The 22,045-nt window shown below is 43.5% G+C and overlaps 1 protein-coding gene across 4 annotated transcripts in view; it reads left to right on the top strand.

Annotated features, from left to right (window-relative positions):
- Positions 1-22,045, top strand: part of LOC146752274 (uncharacterized) — a 64,085-nt gene that overhangs the window by 23,318 nt on the left and 18,722 nt on the right. The window lies entirely within an intron of this gene.

Below are 22,045 nucleotides of genomic sequence, written 5' to 3'. Positions count from 1 at the left end.
AGTTCGTTGTGTTCAGGGCTGGGCTCTGCCGACACAGTTTCCCCTCTGTGAGCTGCAGCTGTGTATGGTGGGTACAGCAGCGGTGAATGGATGTGCCACAAAAAATCCCTGTTGGCACAGCAACACAATGTGATGGGTTTCTATAGAGGGGAGCTGAGCTGGGGCACAGCACGGTGCTGTAGGGCTGTGATTGGAAAGCAATGCTTGTAGAAGAGTGGAGCAGCTGTATTTATGGTAATTTCCTCTCCCTGTTGTGCATGGATCCCTTTACCTTCCCAGCATCTGTAATTGCTGGGTTTGCCAAGGGAGAGGAAATAGAAGGGCAAATATCAACCCTGCTGCCTGCAAAATATTTACAAGTTTTCTTTAAGGAACTGCTACAGCGTATTGCTTGGTATTTTAATTGCTGGAATACATCATGGATGAACACGGTGCGTGCCGTCCCTTGGCTTGTGGCTGCAGGGTTCTGACAGCCCAGAGGCATGCTCATAAATCCCATCATTTACTGGCACATTTCTTATGTCAAAGAGCAACCGCAAATCTCACAAATCAATCACAGTGTTGGACAAGGCAGCTTCCAGCCCCTACTGTTCTGAGGTTTGATTACCTGAAGGTATTCCTATATATATATATATATGTTTTTCTCATCTATACAAACGCGAACTCCACTGAGTGGTCTGGTAAGCTTCTCTGTCCTAGTATGATGTTACTTACAGACTGAGTTACATATAAACTGAATGCTGGTGGTTGTTGTTACATTGCTACTAAATTACCCGGGACTCTTCTAAAGTTGTTCAATGAATGGAGAATGAAACCCTTTGCTCACTAATATTTGCATTGCATTCCCCATGAATGCATGAAGTTAATATTAATCTCAGAATTTCTTGTGGAATTGTGAATGGTTGAAAGAGTGCTGGGAACCTCATGGGTTGGGCAGGTCCCGACCACTCGGAGCTTGGAGGTCCAAGGATAAAGCTGGGCATGAACACACATCCCTGAACAGCCCCTTTCCCCTTCGCCCTGGGCTCCAAGCACTGCACTGGAGCTCTCCTGCCTGATTTATTTTAGATTGGTTCCTGCTGGCGGTGACAACTGACTTTGGGTGATCTGTGTGCTTAATATAAGTGGTAGGATCCATGGGGAATGTTATTTATCTTGAGTTATAGACTGGTCAGGGACTTCTGTGTCTTGCAATGCACAACTGGTATATAGATTTGAGTAAAAATACATACACATGTATTGTCAGCAATTCATTTCCAAGAATTTGGTCATATTATCTTTTTCTTTGACCAAGTGCAACACAGCTGAAACTATTGACATGGCAAAAAAAAAATGAAGTACCTATTGAGGATTTTTAGGTTTCTTCTGGGATCCTTAAAATTAAAAGATAATTCATGGGAAGGTACCAAGTGCATTCCAGACTCCTACTCATGCTGTTCAGTCAAAGCAGTCAGGCCCACGCTCTTCCAGGGCTGTGCAGGAGATGTTTTGATTTTCATGCAGAGCTGGGGGACCAAGGAATAGAAAGAATTCAGAGCTGAATACTATGTTTATTTTGTCCTGAAAAATACAGTTTCCAATGGGATTTAATACTGAGGTGATGTACTGCAGCGGGTGCACTGCAGTTGGTACCTTCAACAAATCTGAGCTCTGCTGGTTCATCTGCATGCAGGCAAACTCACCCAAACCAAACCACATTCTCACTGAGCACCCGGTGCTGTTTGCTGTGACTGTCCTCCATGCAGTTTTGCAAATGTCCCTAAGCATTTTTAAGTCCTTGTGCAGAGGGATGAGGCATCTGGCATTTTACCAATGTGCACCAATGGAAACAGTCAGTAGATAAGTCTCAGTGGGGAATGTAGTGACAACCAGGATGAAAAGTTGTCGGGTGGGATGGCCCACCAGCACAGTCCATTGCCCATGGAGAGGTTTCTAGGACAACTGGTAGGCTTTGGGAGCAGTGAAAGAATGGAGTCAAAACTTCAAGTCAGATGAGGAGAAAATGAGTAACATCTGCTGGGATGTGTCAAAGAGCCATTTGTGCTCACTGCAGCCCCAAGTGTTGCTCAAGCAGCCCCCGGAGTGTGGGCTGGAGGAGGGGTTGTTAGGATTAATTTATGTGCTTGTTACGGCTGGGGCTTCAGTCACTGCCCTGTGCTTCACCAGGCATTGGTGCCTGCATGGGGATTTGTCTTCACCTCTGTGTTTTTGGGAAGAAAAGTCTCTCTTCTCTTTGGAGTATTCTGAGAATAGAGGGTCCAGGGATGCTGCTACTGTACCATTGATTATATTATCAGGTCAGAAATTATGGATTTGTGCCATTCATCTGCTCTCCAGCCTTCTGAGGGGAGGTTGGAGCTGTGGACTCATTGGTGCATGGAGCTGCACATCCTCAGTATCTCACCAGGGCTGCCTGCAGGCAAAATTCCTCTGCACTCTGATGGGAAGAATAAACCTCTCCGCTTCCCTTTCCGGCCCCTCTGCCAATTTGTTGGGTCAGCTTGTTGTCTGTAATTAGGCTATTTTTTGCTATGCAGAGAGCCGTGTGAAGCATCTGAGGCAGAGGTAGCAAAGAGCCCAGAAGGCTGGCACCTGGGGCAGCTAATCAGGGCCACTTCACAAAGCTGGGATGTGGGAAGCACACAAAAGAGCGAGCAATTTTGAAAATGAGAACGAATGGCCCTACATTTCTAACAGCAATTATGTTTTCACAGCTGTGCTGGTTGCCCCAAATGCATAGAAATCGAGTCAGAATCAAAATCCTCTGGCTCGAAGAAAATTAACCTTCGTATTTAAGCTCAGTGAGAAGTAAACATACTTTCCCTTGCAATGAATAATATCACCCTGAAAATCCTAGTGGCAAATTAAGTTGTAATTACATTCTTTGAATTAAATTTGTCAGTCCAAGGCTAACAAATAGAAACTCAAGCAAGGTGGTAGAGAGATTATCTTTGGAAGAAGATTTGGCCCTGTGATACTGCTTTCTTGCTGAAGGTATGCTAAAGTTAATCTACTATAATTGCATCTATCGCCAACTTCTTGCATAAATCACAGAGACAACTCCAGAGCTGTTGATACAGTTCTTTCATTAACATCCTATTGCCACCATAGGAAGATCAGGCCAGATCTCATTTCTCAAGGACTAGATCGAGAGTTAGTGAATTACCCAATAACTGTAAATCCAGCTTTGAGGGCGGACAGCGAATGGTTCTGTGCAGCTCCCACTCCACCACAGCTGAGGAAGATTGTGGGGAAGAGGAATGCAAGAGCTGTTCTCTTTTCATCAGCATGAGACATGAGATCTGTAAGCAGAGAGTAGAAAAGGGGCAGTTTTTATACAGCTGGGAGCACTTCCCTACCCTTACAGCAACCTTCTGGCCAGGGGAAACCAAAGATGAGTAGAGCAGCACAATAGGTGGATGGTTGGACTGGAGGATCTTGAAGGTCTTTTCCAACTTTGGTGATTCTATGATTCAAGGAGATAGAGGGAACAATGTCTTCTGAGCATGGGATTTAATTTTTAAGCATGATTTTAAGGGTTTAACTCATGGTGGCCTACCAACATACTTACCATGGTGTAGGTGGGCTGGCTGATGGTGCCCCAGGTGTGGGGATTCTTATGGCTTGAGCTTCTCAAAGAGCTTTTTGAAGCATCACCCAAGTCCATGCCAGGCAGTGAACATGAATGGCTCAGGGGTGTGTGTCCCTAAAACCTCGTCTTAATTTCATGTGGTTTTAAAAAGAAAGATGCAGGGGAATATTGGGGATGGAGCTTTTTGTAACCTACACGTGTCATTAATATAATAGAAGTAGAGAAAGAAATTGTTTGACTCACATTCCTAAAGTTATTAAGCAGAAGAAGTGGGGGGAAAAAATAGTCGTCTCCTATGTTTGACAGGTTTTTTTTCCCTGAGTGACTATTACTTGTTACTTTGCATCCAAAATAGGAAATTATCAAGATTATGAAAAGCAAAGGAAATAGAGGAACTGAGTAGGTAGTACAGGGTGCATTGAGGAAAGGTTAAATCCTTCAGCAAACTCTTCTCATTACATATAATGTGAAATATTCCAGGTTTGATCAGCTGTAGATTATTTTAAGTTCTTTATATTTCATTGTTTTTCATGCACTGGAAATGGGGTTAATATTTTTAGCCTGTCCCTATGTGAGATCAGCTGTTCATCAGTGTTTTTCCTTCTCTTTCCAAGCTGACTGTTCCCCGTGAAGAGTATTCAGGGGGAGTTCATTTATTCAAAGAAACTCTCTGGAAGAAACCAAAGGGTTAAAAAAGAATTCCCTTCCCCATTAATTCTGTCTGTGTTAAAATCTAACATCTTGATTCATGCAGTTCTCAGCTCAAGTCAGCCCAACTGACTGTAAGCATGTCACCATCCACACATGGTCATCCTCTCCCTCCCTCAGCACGTACCCATATCCATGGCTTGGAGGGAGCTACAAAAGCAGTGTGTTGTAGGGAGGATCCTGGAAGTAGACAGAAAAACGTGGCTGGTGCAGGGGGAGCCATTTGACCATCTGTGGGATGAGCTCTCACCCTTAGCTCTTCTTTGGGTGATGGTTGGCAAGCTGGTTGTGTTCACCTTCCTGCTTCATTACTCCTTGGCTATCCTGTTTAAAACAAACAAACGTCACAAAGGGCTTGCCTACAGACTGAAGAAAAAAAGGAGAGAAGCCAACAAAGCCCACCATTACTTTTGTGCATATTTAATTTAGTGCATAAAACCCCCTCAAAGAGAATCTCCAACCCCTGACAAATGAGGTCTTTATGGGATGGTCCAGAACTTGGGGGGAATGGCTCAGGAGAGCTCCTCATCACTGCTACCAAAGATAGGGAGCCCTTGAATTCAGGCTGGGAGACTCAAGCTGACTTGTAACTAAACCCAAGATTTGTCACTCAGACTTCAAGTGCAGATTTTCAGCTAACAAACACTCCGCATACGCTTAAATTCCTTGACTTTGAGTGTTATTGCTCTGCAGTAAACAGAGATTTTGTGCCTGAGATTTTTCTATATAAATATTTACAACAAAACTTGTGGCTACTGGTCAGATGAGAATGTTTGTTGTTCTCAGCATTTTTGGGCACAATCTACCAACGATTTACATATGTTTCTAATACACAGTAACTTTCTACTGCTGGAAGGTCTTGGATTAAGATCAACTACAAAAAATGCTTCTAGAAGAAGAGGGTTAGGCAGAGTTTGACGTGCAGAAGGGTTTATATGGTTGGTGGTCAGTGGCTGTTTTTTAAGGAGGCTTGGAAATAGGCAGGTTGCACACAGGAATATGGCTGCAGTGACTTTAGGCCAACTTGTGTCTGTTCCCTTGATAGATAATAAACTGATATTTGTATATATACACCCTCTGTCTTGCAGCTTTTGTAGGGCTTTGCACAGAAGTGGACTGGGTTTTATGGCTCAGAACAGCACTCTGAGATCTGGATGCTTGGCACACACCAAGGGAGGTCCAAAGGAAAGAGTTTCCAAGTGGGCAGAACAGTTGCTCTTACCTGAACTGGGGCCTGGGATGGCAGCCAGGTTGTCAAAAAGGAATCCCATATCTGAAGCAGATGGATGCTTTTATGCTTGCTTGTATTCAGGGAACAAGAATAAGCAACTCTGTGTGGAATTTCAGTCTTATGTAGTGAGATTGAGTGGTCACACCCAGCAAAACAGTGTCAGAAGGAGAAGGGAAGGTGCTGCCCTCCTGCAGGAATGTGAACAAATGCTCTCCATAAAGGCAATTTACTTGAATTGCAAACACTTATAATTTAATAATCCATGTTTTGATGGTAAGCAAAACACAGAGTTCTTCTTGATTAGCCAATGAGAAAATAGCTGGATCGTTTCCTAAGTCAAACCAGAGTCCCCAAACTCTGGAAGAAGGACAGCGTGCTCTGTAGCAGACAGGCAGATGGTGCTTGGGGAGGTGATGGAGTGCCACATCCCACCCCTTGCCTATTGCTGCTGTGGCTGGATCCTGTGCCAGAAGCAGATCAAGTAGGGCTCAAGCACTGGCAGCCAACATAATGTTTAGTGATACTTTTTGTTTGTTTGTTTTCCTCCTTTTAGTGGGGAAGCTACAGTCCCAGCTTCCTTGCAGTGTTGTCCCTCTTTGGGTGTTTTACAGAACAGCAGTGGAGAAGTTCATGTTTTTAAATCATGCAGCCTCACTTGTGGTGTTTGAAGTCCAGGGATCCTGGCAAAGCTCTCTGCTCATGTCCTTAGCATTTGAAGGGTGGATATATGCAGTGTGTGAAGGAAACATTATTGGGATCACTCACCAGAAAGAAGGTGAGAAGGGCTCTGGGCAAAACACAGCTTTGATCTCAGTGCTGTCATAGATAAAATTCCTTCTTTACATTAAAGGAAAAACGATCCTCTGTACTTTATTTGTCTCTCCTTCCCCATACCTACACATGGGACAAGTTGCTTTTTAACTCCAGGGGCCATATCTTTGAGGCAATCAGTAACTTGTATGATATTTCACTTGCTTGGCATCTCTTCATACCTTCTTTTAGGCAGTGACAGATGCAATCCTGCCACTAGCAAAACACAACAGGTAATAAATTAAGTTGCGTACAGCATCGGTCTTCCTAGTTTCCATGACTTGTTTAGGCTTGTTATGGCTGTCCACAGCCTCTCCACTGCACTATCATGAGAACAAAATTCCCCCTGCATTTTCAAAGAAGCCTCTGGAGATGAGAAACGAGCAGTGTGATGATGAGAAATAATCCATCACATGTGAACTGCTCTTTTTCCTTTGTTTGGTTTACTACTTGTCAATGGAGCAGAGAGGTGCTCTTGACAACGGATGGAAATTCAGTCCCATGGTCAAGCAGTCTCCAGTAAAGACCATGGACCTCTGTGTGCATGCACAGGGAGGGATGTGTCCACCATCCAGAAGATCTTACAGTCTAATTTAAGCCAGAAAGCAGAAGGAAGGTAGATGAGGAGGGAGGGGGAGAGGAGAGAGAGCCTCCAGGACAGTCATTAAGAAACACATGCCTTCCTGACTTCATGTCTTTTTAAAGTGTATTTTATCTTTCTCTGTTGGGCTTTGAACCTCTTGGAGTTTATTTAAGCTATTGCCAACCTGCTGACTTAAGGAACAAATAAGCCTTTGGGATCAAAGCAGTTGGTATTGTCAGAGGTATCGAGGGTGAAATAACACATTAGCAGAAGGAGAGCTGAGTATAAAAATGGAAATAAAATCCTACTTAGTATTTTGTTCTCTTTTACTCTTAACCTCCCTCCCAGCTTGATCCTTTTCACTTGGAAAGGCATTAATTTTCTTTGTGTGGATCCCGGTGGCATAAATATTTAATGGTCCTAGATTACAGAGCTGAAATACAAGATCAGTTCCAACCTTAAAGATTCATAGAGGACCTCTTCTTCCCATTTAAATGATTCCCACATTGCAGCGAGGAATATCTCCCATCTCTGTGGGAGGAACATCTCCAGTTACGTAGCCGCTTTCTTTTTTTGGCCTTGCTCAAGGCTCAGCAGACATAAACACCTCTCCCACTCCCAGTCCTTCCGCTGCTACTTCTGGTGACGTGCTGTGACAAACCAGGAGAGCTTCAGGCTCAGTGGGAGCAGGGTGTGTGGGCTTGTGAGCATGAACTCTGCTTCCTACTGGTGTCAAACAGGCTTGTAGACTGCAAAGTGTTCTGCCTGGAAGATCTGGAAAGTGGTAATTACGGCCAAGCGTGCAATATGAGGCAGAGTCTGTGCAGATATGGGTCGGATATTTGCATCAGAGGGGAAAAGATGTCCTTACTTATAGTGATGCAAACAATGAGTAGAAGTTTGGTGTCTTAGCCTGTGGGATATCAGACACAGTGTATGTTTTGGGGCCAATTGGGGTTTTCCAAAGCAAATGGGAATGCTACAGGGAGAGACTCCAAAATGTAAATTGGAAGGAATAGTGAGAAATAACCCAAAATCAGAGGAGTTGCCTCATTCAACAGAGCCAAATCCAGGTGGGCAGTGGATGGACAGGGCAGCACAGCTCAGCCATGGCCAACCACGGGAGGGCTCCAGCTGGTGGGAATCAAACAGCACCAAGGGAGATAAATTGATTAACTGCAGGAAGACACAGAACCCTTCAGGAATCCTCTGCTTGTCTTTTAAATCCACCTCCACCCTGGGATCAAGTGCTGCAAATGTCAAAGGAGCTTAGAATATTCATTACCAAAATGCATCATTTCAGCCCAAAAACGTTCATGGTGATTTTCTCAGTTGTTTTCCCTCAGTGCTGGGTGGTTGCCAGCTGTGTTACGTGATAAGCCACAGCTAGTTGGTATTGACAGAGGAGTCAAAAATAAATGTGTAAAGGGCCCTCTGCTTTCCTTCAGAGTTTGGAGAACCTGTGGGCTTTGTTTGGAAATCCTTTTACCCAAGTAACACTGGAGACTGCAGCTCACAAGTGTGATTTCACAGCATTAAGATGACACTGCTATTAGTGTGTGAGAGTGTATGTGACATTCCAGTGCACGTATTTCTAGCAAAAATGGGACAGGTTTGCAGCTCCAAGTCTCTTTTTATGGTTCTTCTTTGATTTATGCAAGCTGAGGTTCTGAGGCAAGCTCAATAGTCTGTTTTTCATCCCCCCCTTTTTTAATTAATGAAATCAAAGTGCAATCTCTAGAGAGTCAGATCTAAGATATAGGAGCTTTTTCAGTGAGCTGATCTAAGCTGTTATTGAAAAAAATGGTTTCCAGGCATTTCAAGAGATGAGGTCTTTTCCCTCAGTTCTCATCAGTTTCACAAAGAAAATGAGGGAAAAAGGTATTGCTTCATATAAAAGTGATGTACTTCTAGAAAATATTGAGATGAGATATGTAGGTAATTTTGGAAATGTATTTAATTCTTCTTGGAGATAGTGCCAAATGAATGTGAACGTGTTATTTGAATATATGCGTCTGTCTTTGCTTGTTCTAAGAAGATTTTCAAAGACATTTTTCCCACTGCTAACAGGAAGGCATTTCTTGGCTGCTACATATTGCTTTGGGTTGGATTCGGTGTGTATTTGTTGTTTGGATTTCCTTAGTGTGTTAATTAATTTAGCTCACCTGACATGGGATTAAATTGCAGTCCGCAGCACATTTGTCTTATTGCATCTCAACAGGCAGGTTGCTAATTACTTCTGTAATGAAAGAGAAAGCACACAGGGGAATAAAGATGCCTTCAGCTCCTTTGGATGCTTATTAAAAATGGACATTGATGGATTCAAGGGAGGAACTAAAGCAGAAGCGGGCGGGAATGAGGTGTTCAGGAGGGCTACTTGTGTGTTCAGTTGGGGCTGTGCCTATGGGCAGGTTCCATTCTACATGCAGACCCCACTATGGCCCTGCTCTCAATGCTGGGGGGAATCTTCCAGCTTCCCCAGCTGCAGATATGGGTGGGGGGGGGGAGGGGGGGAGAAATGCTGCAGCAGCACCTGCAGGCCAACTTGGAGAGCCAAAGCAGCACTCAACTGGATTATTTACACTGATGTCAATGCTGTGAGATCCTCTGGGGGGATATGCAGCCCAGTTCCAAGTTCTGCTGGATCGATTTAGCCACATCAGAATGTTTTGCAGATAGTTGTTGGCCTTGGTGTGTAAAATACAAACAGTCTGAGCCACAGGGTTCCCTCTGGCCCTGCTGTCAGCAGAACAGACACTAAGTATCCAGAATCAAGGAGTCATGCCCTCACTGCTAAGAAATGGGCTTTATTGATGTGCAAGGAAATGGAGAGGGAGTGTGTATTTTGGTTTTGAGCCACCAGGTGATCAAATTCAAATACTTGACTATGAAACTGAAGTGGTCAGAGAAAGCAAGGAATGAATGTGATTGCATTGCTCCAGGCTGAGAACTGACAGCCCAGTACTCCCAGATCCCATGTTGCTGGAGAGATGAGACCTCAGGTTATCTCTGGGTGAGCTGGCTTGACTCAGCACTTCCAAAATGAGTTGAGCTGTTACTGGGGATCTCATACTTCAGCTGTGTTTGGGTTCAGCACCTTTCTAGATGGACACACATACATTAGAAGTGTGACTGCTTTTTGGTGCCACTCTGGGCTCCTTCAGTCCCCAGACTCAGGCTTGAGCAGAAGAGCTCTCATAAATTCCTATTCTGGTCATTTACTCATCCTTTTAGAGCATGACTGCAGTACAGATGTTGAGAAGCAGCTGTTGACCTTTCTTTTTGGTCATTCCTAAGAACTGTCCCCTGGAAGCTTGCTGGTGTTTTTTTCATATGTGTGTGTATATATATATATATATATATATAATATATGTCTAATATCTGCCAACAAAATCTGTAATTTTCTTTATTTTCTGCTTTTTTATTTCTATTATTATTTTTGCATAATTCATCCCAGTCCCTGAGAAAAGACATGAAATACTCCAGCAGAAAAATGCACATGTCAGCTGTGGATTTCCCCCCTGTCACCTTCACAGCGAGGAGGTATCTCTGCAGCTGTGCTGGGAGCGTGAGCTCCCACATTGCTGTGTCCCACCTCTCCTCCGTTCCTGCTGTCCTACCTTTGCTCATTCCTAGCAGAGGTCAATCTAAAGGCAGCCCCCCAGATGGGTTCTTCCCCTCCAGCCTTTCCCTGGGCTCTTTCTGCTCCTGGAAAATGGTACCAAAATCTCAGCGACCCATACTGAAGACATTGAGCGTGGTTGGAGAATGTAAGTCATGAGTGGGAGCTTCTCCAGCAGTTTGGGACCATGTGGGAATCATCATTTTCCAGGAAATATGTTTCGAGTGCAGCTCTCCTGCTAACGAGCCTCTCCTTGATGGCCTGAGCTGCAAGCTGCTCTGCAAGGAGCTGGCAAACTCGAGGCTTTGGGGAGAACACCATGTCCCATGGATGGGGCAAGGAACCTGCTCGACAGAGTGTATCCCAAGTTGTTATAAACCCAGTAATTTATGAGATATCACAGCCATGGCAGAGCATCCTGTTCTCAGCTCCACACGTTCCTTAAGATCCAGTGGGGCAAGCTGCAGGTTTGTCCCTTCTCTTGGTACTCCTCATCTGCTTTTGGAAGGTGTCTCCTAGGAAAAGAAGCTGGTTCCCAAGTATCCTATACCCAACATGGGTGTAGGCTTCCCACCACCCAAATCCTGCAGCAATCAGTGTCTGCTCAGCTGGTTCAGGTCTTCAGTTTGGGGAGAACCCTGCAGTGCTCAGTGCTTCCCTAAGAGCTGGATCGTGTTTCCCCTTTCCTATAAATCTCTCACCATAAGGTAGCGTAGAATACATGCTTAAATTGCCAAAACCCAGGGTCCTCCAGCAAGTGGAAAACCCTCCTGGATGTCAGCTCCTGGACATGACATGGGATTTGTTACCTTTTTTTTTTTTTTTTTTTTTTTTTCCTTCAGTGTTTGGGTTTGAGATTCCCTGCCCCCACACTGTTAGTGCAGGTCTGCAGCTCAGTAGGAATAGTACACCCCAAAAGGATTTGGTTTGGAAGTTTTTGACTTCTTAAGAAAATGTCAAATATTTCCACTCTGGCATTCGGTCTGTTTGGATGTTGGAGCCAGTGACTAATTGAGTTCCTTGCAGTGCTTAGAACTTCAGCAGCTGAACTAGATTACTAACTCGGTTATTGCCTTTTAAGCTCTGTAATGTGCACAGGCAGTGTTTATACTTTTCTTTTTTTGATGTCAGGTCACAGACAGTGAAGTTCAGGTGGCTGATTCTCTCCCATCTTTGGGAATGGAGCTCCTGCATGCAGGGAATGCCTCTTCCCAGATTTAGCTGTGTAACTTCAGATTTGCATCTGCTTAGCAGATAGAAGAAGTTGTTTCTGTGTACTGCTGGGGTGTGCATTCACAGTTCCTCGTTACTTCCTCCTGCTTTCACAGGTTCCCATACATTTACTCATCCTTTATACTGTGCCAATAACTCCCAGTTATCCATTTTTGTTTGTAATTACAGTTCATTTGCATACTGAGGCTCTTAAGCAAAAAAATTATGTGATTTTGGAAGAATTTTTTCATTAGAAAGAAACTACATCAGATGATGATAAAACCTGGGGTTGACTTGAGCAACAAAACCATGTTAAAGATCCTTGATTTTAATTTATATCACAGGGTTGAGTGTCTCACACAATACATAGGAATGTCCTTTCTGTGCCAGGAAGACTGGGATGGGATTCAGGGGAGCAAATTACTTTGTTTAAATGGATGGAAACAATTTGCCCTGGCTGTTGCCCTTCCCAACCTCTGCCATGAATGAAGTCAGTCTGCCTTCCCAGCTCGCTGGCATGAGGGTGATTTTGGTGCTCACATCCCCAGTCGGGATGCTGTGGATGCTGCTGAAACCAGTTTGCAGTTTGTCCCATAGAATACAGGGCATGTTTCTGGCACTGCTGCACAGAGCAGGGAGCACTGTGGACATTTGAAGGAAGGAAAATCCTGGAAAAAATTATGGCTGTGAGGGAATCTTCTGGTACCCATTAGAAGGTAATACTTCCAAGAGAAGGAAGGGGGATTTTCCCACTGTGGAATGAAGTAAACATTCAGAAATGATTTGTGTGTGTGTGCTTAAATTTAAATGTAGAATTTCATTAAGTACATTGTTCAAAGGCCCTTTTCTTCCCAGGGTCATTCAATTACAAACTTCTCTTTAGGAAGAAAGCGTCTGCAAAGCACCAATCATGTGAAGTTTGCTTTATTCAGCTGTTACCAGCAAACAAAGCTATGCCAGGAGCCATTCTTCCACTCCTTGGGTTACTGCTGTGGTACAGGTAGAGGTGCACATCTCACAGTTGAGTGTTTCTGTGCCGTGCTGCAGAGAAGTAGGTACTGATGGATAAATGGTTGGCTTTTGTTGTGCACACTGAATGCTCTGTGCTGTTTCTGGGAGTCACAGAATTAACCATTAATTGGCCCAACTCCAAAAATAAAACTCAACTCAGCTCTGTGTCATTAACTCCAAAATGGTGTCATCTGAATAACTGTTTGGATCTTGTGTCCTTTTCCTATCCTACATGAATCTCTGAGTTTTAATATTCAAGTACGCGAGGCAGTAATTTCCTATTGATTTTTCACCTGGGAAGAGGAGAGGTGCAATTTTAAGAAGCGCTATCAGTTATTTGATTAAATTAATTGCCCCTTTCAGGTGCAGCAGTCCCGCAACATCCTTGATTTGATGGTGGCATGAAAACGCTCTCTGCATTTCTGAGCTCCCATGATCCATGGCTCCATGTAGCAAAGCCTTGGCCCTGCTGTGCTGCTCTTCTTTCTTCTCTCTTCCCTTCTCTGTGAAGGATTTCTTTAAGGCACTTGCTGATGTCAAACATTCTGAGTGCTGGGTTTATTGTAATGCGCTCAGGAGCCTGTTGGAATAAGTCCTGTCCAGTCCCTAATTAGCTCATTTAACTCTTGATTGAGGGATTGCAAATAGATAAAGGGTTTCCTACAGCAAAAGCGATCACATAGGATGTTTCTAAAATAGCACCCGTCTACTAAAAAAAATTAAGCTGTTCTTTAGTAGAAGTGGCAGAAATGCTGTTTATGGGAAACAGCTTGTGCCATACAACTTACCTGGAGCATTTATCAGCTGTGTATTTCAATGTGCTTTGAAAAAAAAAGAATTAATGGGTGATGATGCCCATAAACACACCTCCATTCCAAGAGGTGGGATTCCCTCAAATCAGCCAGGTTTAGGACCTGGCTCCTTCACCATGCCCACTTCCCTCCATGTCCAATGGCCATGTGATGTCTTAGCCCCAACACAACCTCAGAAATCAGTGCTTTTATCCACTGCTCAGAGTGCAGATGGGCAAATTCAAGATGGTGACCTGGTTTTGACCCATGTCTGATTTAAATTCAAAGTATTGGAGATCATTAAAAGCCATTCCTACATGTGTTTAAGCTGACCTATGCGAGTAGCCTCAATGAACTCAGTGATGAACAGCAGCATTGCTTTCTTCTTTGGTGAGTGCTGATTTCTGGTACAGACTGAAAATGACTTCTATTGCCTTTGACACTGAAGTCCCTTAGCCAGCCACTGAAGAGGCACCATGCTAACTGATAAGCACTGCTTGATCTGTAGCCTTTTAATTTTATAATCCTATTAAACTGGTACATATGTCAAATATTAACGCCTATTGGGCAGAACGCATCCTTCTGCTCTAAGGTTTCTATTTTAATTTTTCAGTAAGCAATTGCATGGGACCACTGATGTAAGACCAACAGATGCTCTTCAGCTGTACTTTTCCATCAATGATTTTGTTATTGTTTTTGTCGTTGGTTCTCCTAGTAGGCATATCAAGTTCAAAGAAAATGTTGCCTCTTGCTAATGAGAAGATTAATTGCATTCACATATGCTGCAAACTTTGTCAGTTCTGTTGGAAGTTTGATGACCTTTAAGAGGCAAAGTTTTAGCGTACCCAAAATAAATAATTCATCCTTTGCAGATTTGCCCTCTGCATCCATCTGCTTAAATCTAAAGCGTGCTGATTAAAGCGTCTGAGTGCAATTATCATCATTGAGATAAAGACCTCTGTTTTTGTATTGGACTTCAAAGCACAGTTGCTCTTCTCAAGATATCCACAATCCATTTTGTAGTCATGGGGTCCTTTTTTTTTTTTTTTTTACTTCTGACTTATGTCCAGTTCTCCACAGCATTCTTCAGAATCTCAGGAAATCTCTCAATTCCTCTTTTTCACATGAGCTGCTTTTCCCGCTGAAATGTGTAACTAATCCTCTTGCAAAACCTCTGAAATCGTCATCTTCAAATGCAACCGGAAAATTCATCTCTGTTGTCACGTACAGGGAGAAAAATGTCATCTAGGCAAGATGTGATTTACTTTGATTACTGCAATTATTGGCACTGCTGGGCTCCTTACCTCTGCGGAGGCTGCACGCAGCTCACTGCCAACCCTTTCTTTCCCCTTCCGTTCCCTGTGACACATCCACTCTGCTGATTTCTCACTCCACCTGTTGCAGTTTGGAGTCTCAGTCTGTGATATGTGGAAACAACATCAAGCATGTGTGCAGCTAAAGAGACTGCTCTTGGGTTAGAGAGTGTAGGGGCGGACTTTGGTCCCATCCCAAGAAGTCTGCAGACACCCATGCTGCCCTGCAGCCATTGGTTTTGGGGACATGGTGGAAGCCTCCCGCAGTGGCTGCAGGCAGTCAAATAAGCTGATTATAAAACAGTGAAGCAGATGGTCTCTTTTCTTGCTACCTGTGAAAATAAGCACGGTCCGATCTCCCTGGGAGGAAGGAAGCTGCTCAGCAGACATCACACAGCTCTTGATTTATGTAGGACACTGTGAAAGATGTGCTGAATGAATATTATGGCCATTTAAATGAGCCTTTCCTGGCCCCATGTGAAAATAGGCTGAACTGGCATCATGTCACCTTGTTACTAGAGAGAGAACAAATACTCTCTCTGGCACAAATCCTCCTTTGGGCTTGACAAAATGTGGGGCTTTTTTGTTTGTTTTCGTATAGAAATTGAAAATAGTCTTAAATGTTCTCTGGATTTCATGTTGCTTATTATAGATGAAGCAATGAAAATGAAAGCAGAAATAATAAGGGATTGCTGGGTTTTTAAAGGTGATTTACAGAGGAGAGGAAATCCTAGAGATTAGGAAGTTGTTTAAATACTAGTGACAGTCAAATGTGGGTATGTTCCAAAATTAGAGATTAGAAAGGGGGAAAAAAAATAAAAAAGAAAGATACGAATTGCAAAGAGGAGAACAAAGTCGTGAAGAAAGGGAAGGTATCTTCAAAAAGGAAAAGATATCCGAGCATGGTAAACAAAAGACCTCTTAAAGCCTGAAACCAGACACCTGCTCGCCTGGCAGCTCCCAGCAACAAGGAGCACTCCACCTGCCAGACCCAATTTGTAACATCAGTAAATCACCATGTGGGTAAAATAACAGGATGTTGGAAAGGAAGCAATTTTTGCTGATCATTGTGTCTGATAACGCTCTCACACAACTCATCGCTCGGGGTTTGTTGCAGCGTGGAGGGAATAACCTGCTTTTCCCCATGTGCATGGCATGCTTGCTCATGCTCTAAGTGACTGAATGGCTCATTCCAGGTTGTGTGCTAAAGCAAGTTAGTGGAGCTATGGGATGGGGGAATATGTCACGGTGTAAGTAACCCAAACTAGAAGTTGAATATTGAGCAGCTGGGTCATTTCTTTCACAGAATCAGAATCACAGAATTAAGGTTGGAAAAGACCTAGAAGATCATCTAGTCCAACCATTCCCAATACTTCCAGGCTAAATCATATTCCTCAGCACCACATCCAAGCGTTTCTTGAACACTCCTATGGTTGGTGACTCCACCACCTCCCTGGGCAGTGCATTCCAATGCCTGACTACTCTTTCCGAGAAGTAATACTTCCTAATGTTCAGCCTGAATCTCCCCTGACGCAGCTTAAAACCATTCCCTCTAGTTCTATCACTGATTACACGAGAGAAGAGGACAACCCCCAGCTCACTACAACCCCCCTTCAGGAAGTTATAGAGAGCAATAAGGTCTCCCCTGAGCCTCCTCTTCTCCAGGCTGAACAATCCCAGCTCCCTCAGCCGCTCCTCGTAAGGCCTGTGCTCCGGACCCCTCACCAGCTTCGTAGCCCTCCTCTGAACGCGTTCTAGGGCTGCAATGTCTTTCTTGCAACGAGGGGCCCAAAACTGAACACAGTACTCAAGGTGCGGCCGCACCAATGCTGAGTACAGGGGGACAATTACCTCCCTGTTCCTGCTAGTAACACTGTTTTTGATGCAAGCCAGGATGCCGTTGGCCTTCTTGGCCACCTGGGCACACTGTCAGCTCATGTTCAGCCGAGCATCAATCAGCACCCCCAGGTCCGTTTCCTCAACACAATCCTCCAGCCACTCCGCCCCAAGCCTATAGCGCTGCCTGGGGTTGTTGTGGCCAAAGTGCAGGACTCAGCATTTGATCTTGTTGAACCTCATCCCGTTGGCTTTGGCCCAGTTCTCCAGCCTATCCAGATCCCTCTGCAGGGCCTTGCTACCCTCAGGCAGATTGACACTCCCTGCCAATTTGGTGTCATCCACGAACTTACTGAGGGTGCACTCAATGCCCTCATCCAAGTCATCAAGAAAGATGTTGAAGAGGACAGGTCCCAGCACCGACCCCTGGGGAACACCACTCATGACTGGTCTCCAACTGGATTTAACTCCATTCACCACCACTCCCTGGGCCCGGCCCTCCAGCCAGCTCCTTACCCAGCCGAGAGTGTACTCATCCAAGCCACGGGCTGCCAGCTTTTGTAGGAGAACAGCATGGGACTTCATTGTCATCTTGACAATGTCTGTCTGTTCAAAGTCTGTTCAAAGTCAAACACTGTCTGTTCAAAGTCATCTTGAAGTCTGTCCTGGTGATGTATGCAGGGGTCTGTTGGCTTTTGTTAAGTTTAATGGGAGCATTATACCTGAAATCCCTGAGAAGGCCTTGGTAATGTCTGGGTGTCAAGGCTGTTGTTTGTGGGACTATGAACGATGAATGCTTTTGTTTCTAACTATTTTTTAAATGCAGTCAATTGGCTTGTGGTGTTTATATGGAGTTTATATGGCGTGTACAGATACAGAGGAGCAACCCTGAGACCATGGTGATATTAGGATTTCAGAAGGTAGAAGACCACTTAGTTTTGTGATATCAGAATGATTTGCTGGCATTGAATTTAGGTTCAACTATGAAAAGTGAGATTAGGTGAAATAAAAATGGACTTACAGTCACATACCAATGTCATGTGGATGCAGATTTATGAAGGTGCCTAATGAGAATCAAAATTGACTATCTGTGGCTAAGATATCCTTCAAATGAGTGTATTAAAATGAAGGAGATCTCAGAGGTTTGTGTTGGGCAATAATATTTTTGGACTTGATGCTTCCTTTCTCTGCCAGTCCATGTCAGGATGCATGAGTTGAACAGATCTTTACTGACAGACAATATTAAACTCACCACTCAGTTCCTGCTTTCACAAACCTGTGGCTTGGTGCTTTAATTTCAGCGTGACTGTCAGAAATGAGCCCAGGAAAGGTAGCAGAGGCTCTCCATCTCTTTGATCAGTGATCAGGATCCCTCATTTCTGTATGTCGTCAAACTCATGGTGAAGACCATATGAAAATCAGATCCTAGTTAGTACATACTAATCAGTGTTCCTTCAATTGATAGGAAACAATAAACAGATAAGATGCATACAAAAATTAAAGAGATCTTCTAGAGTATGATGAATAGTTTGCAGTCGTTGATGTTGTGACAATGTCTTTGTCAAGATAAGGAGCTTTAGGATGTTATTGCTCTTTGAAAGAGTTATTGAGTATCTCTGCTGTCTGAGACTGTTTTATGTGGTTTATGGAGGAGAGTGGAATTTGTCAGGCTTGGCTGGGGATTTACTCTGTCACCAAGACCATTACCAAGATACCTTTCATATGATTCAGCTCTACTGCTCTATTTTTTGTACAGAACTAATGAGTGACTCATATCCCGCAAAAAGCATCACTACAGCGGGAAGAAGGCTCGGTTGTATTGTAGATGAAAGACCTATTAGCTCCTTTCTATTACAGTTTGGTTGTTTTCTGTAGTAACAGTCTAATAGAGCAAAGTGCAGCTACCTGGGGGAAAAAAAAGTGAATTGCCATTGCTTACTGTTCACCAATGATTTATTAAAATCAGCGTCAAGAACAAACCCTTCACACTTAAGCTTTACATATGCACATGATTATTCCTATGTCTGTTTTCAGGCTGCAACTGAAATGAGCAGTGATTCACAAGGAACGAGGTTTGAATTAATTAGATAATCCCCAGTATGTGATGGCCACGGCGTTCTCTGTGCATTTGATGGCTTTAAAAAGATAATGGTTATTGGCAACAGACAGCAGGTTTTTCCACTTGCTCTGGCAGCACACACTGTGTTGCAACACTGAGGAGTGTCAGAATATGGAGAAGCCCCAGGAATGCGGAGGGGATGTTTTTCATGATACAGTTCCCATCTTTTGGTTACTAATGGCAATTTTCAGCATAAACAGAGATATATCTGGAGCAGGGCTTGGCATGGTGGGAAGGGAAATCAGAGAACAGGAAAAACATTTGCAGCTCTATTGTTAGATACTCTTCCCTGTGCACATGCTATAATTCTCAGAGTGGCTGTCTTGCTAATAAACTAGCATTTAAAATAATATATAGGTATTTAATTAAACATGTCAATCAAACAGAAATGAGTTTTCCCTATCAGGAGGAACTGGATTTGATTTTGTCACTTGGAAACAGAGGTTAAAGACTCGTGTAGAGTAGAAGTTTAATTAAGAGAGGAGATTTGGATTAACATGTGAGGCAGACAGAGAAGGAAAGGTCCTTGAAGATCATCTGAGCATGACTCACAGGAGGAAAGGAACCTAAATATTTGAACAGATTTAATTCTTTTTACTTTTGAAGGAAACTATATGGTGCTGGAGCTCATGGATAGAAGTACTGTAGAGATTAGATTGATTTATTTATTTTATGAGGAGAGCATGTGTCTATTCAATCCACTTTCCTGCTCTTTATGTTCAGTTATTTCAGATATTCAAAGACAGGCCATAATGTGTCTACACTTGGGGCATTAGCAAATCTTGGGGATTTGGATGCTTAAGTCTCATTAATTTAGATGAAAGAGGAACAAGTGTCTGCTTTGGGAACCTGAAAAGGTCCTCTCTCTTTTCGTCACACAGAGGGTGTTGCCTGTGTGCAGCAGAGCCCCTGTCCTGTCCTATGACTGAGCCATTTCTGCCCAAACTGAAAGATATCCCCAAGGCTTGGGCACTCGGTGCAGAAAATGTTCAGTGCAAAAATCTGATGCTTGCAAATCATATAAACAACCAACAGAGAGCACAGCCATAGTGAGGAGAGAATGTCTTTAACCACTCTCTTCTCTGGTTTGCCCAACCAAACCCAAACCTACAGAGGCCTGTTGGTATTCTCTCCACTCACTATTGTAAATATGATTTTGCTGTTGAAATCCAGCAATAAGAGGTGCTGCAGAAAGCAGACAGCACCTGAGTATTCATCATGTTGAGGGTAGGCAGCTGACATGGTGCTTGAAAGAACTTGTATATGTTTTTCAGATTTCCCTTTGGAATTACAATGACACTTGGGATGAATTGTTGCAGGCTCGCTAAGTCAGGAGTACTTTGTGTAGCAGAAAAACCTCCAAAGTGTGTTGTTAAGTCAGAGAATTTACAGCTTTCTTGGAGAATCACTTATTTCTTTCTGAGTTCTGAAGAAAGTGAGATTCCCAGTGTGATGTGATGGGTTCACTGTTTTCACGGAATGGCAGAATAAACAGATGTGTAAAGCCCCGGCACCACAGACTGGGGATATGAAGGTTTTCCAAAAGCACCATCATTTTGCCTACTTAAAAAATAAAACATGGAACTCTGCAGCTCTGAGTGGGACAGAAATCAAGTGGGAACGTACATTGGATGTGTGATTAAACAGAAAATACAAGGTCTGTTTGTTGTCACCGAGATGTTTTCCTCCTGAATTCCCAGTGAATAAGTTTGTAGCAAGACGAATTACTTGGTTTCTCCAACAAAAAGTTTGCAAAGATTTTGCTGATAGCATTCACTTGGGCAGACTCTGTTTTTTGCTCCCTAGTCAGCAATTGCATTTGTGGGTGAGTGGCTGGAGAGGAGATGGGCTTGACACCAGGAAAGAAACAGTAAATTTTCATCATAAATGAAGTTTGATTAGTAGAAAAGATAACTGGATTATCTTCAAGAATTATTGCTTTGAGGCTTGGGGAAATTTGGTGAATCATCATCATCATCAGTAGTCCAGCAATGAATGTAGCAATGATTTCTACCTCCCTCACCCTCCAAGTTTCATTCTGTTCAGTTTCTTCTTGTGTAGGGAAGGTCAGAACCAATGACAGAGGGGCAGGGTTACACCTGGCGGAGCATTCAGCTCTTGTGTTCACTGGGTGTCGGAAACAAGAGTGAAGGTAGGGAGGTTCTGGCTGCAGGATGGTGCTTCATCTTGCTGTGTAGACTGGGGAACAGATCTGCTGTCAATCCCAAATTCCTGCAGCCGGGGGATGTTGAAATCTGTGTTCTGAATTCTTGGGTATTTCTACAGCCTGTCCAAAAATATACTTTTCCATGGAGAAAGCTGACAAATATCACAAGGCAAACCAAAATTTCATGAGAACCTACTGGATGGCCAATACTGATGGAAAAGTGCTTTATACTTTGCCAGAGATATTCTGGGGCAGAAAAAGATCCCAACTTTCCAACCAAATAATTTCTTATCCACTTATAATTCGTTAGTGCCTTCCACTGACAAATTACAGGACTCAGACACAACAAATATGATTAAACCCATATTAGTAATTTGGGAGAACTCTTAGATCATGCAATGTGTGCCACCCAGCACGTTGGATAGCATGAAACTGGTCTGAAAAGTTTTTGTTGGGCTGAGGGCTGCTTTTACCACCTTTCCTTGCAGTGCTCTTATGCTCAGTCATCTGTTTCTCCACTGAGTGAACTGCCAAAAAGAAAATCACATTTTTTTTCCTCATCTGTCTGCTTGGGCATGTTTTATGGATGTTTGTAATATATCACCTGTGATCAGAATGAAATTTGCTCATCAAAGAGCTACATAAAAAATTCACTTCTGTAGCTGAGAGAAATGTTTGCCATTTGTTGTAATCTATCCTGGGAGAAAGGTTTTTTTTCTCCCTCTACAGAAATTCCCCTTTAAAGCTGTCAAAACATTTTGAAGGTGTCTGTGGAGGCTTTAGCCCAGGCCTGCCCACATCGCTCACATCAGGAGAAACAGATTGCTCCTCAGTTCCCTCCAGCCAGAAGAGGTCCAGTTTAAGTATCAGAGATTTGGCTTTGCTTCTTTTGCTCGTACTACCCACAGTTCACCTTTCAGTTGGGATCTTTGGCAGTGCAGCAGGACAGGGGCAGCCTTCCTTTCCTTCTCAAGGCACACGTTGTTTATCTTTGATAATTGTTTTAGATGCATCTGTGTTTGCTTTAGGCTCCAGACTAGAGCTATGTGC

The sequence above is a fragment of the Coturnix japonica genome, unplaced genomic scaffold (assembly GCF_054131305.1).
Source record: "Coturnix japonica strain WE unplaced genomic scaffold, WE-NBRP24 Scf048, whole genome shotgun sequence".
NCBI classification, from domain to species: Eukaryota; Metazoa; Chordata; class Aves; order Galliformes; family Phasianidae; genus Coturnix; species Coturnix japonica.
Note: the sequence above shows the minus strand (reverse complement) of the source record. Positions and strands in the feature narration are given on the sequence as shown.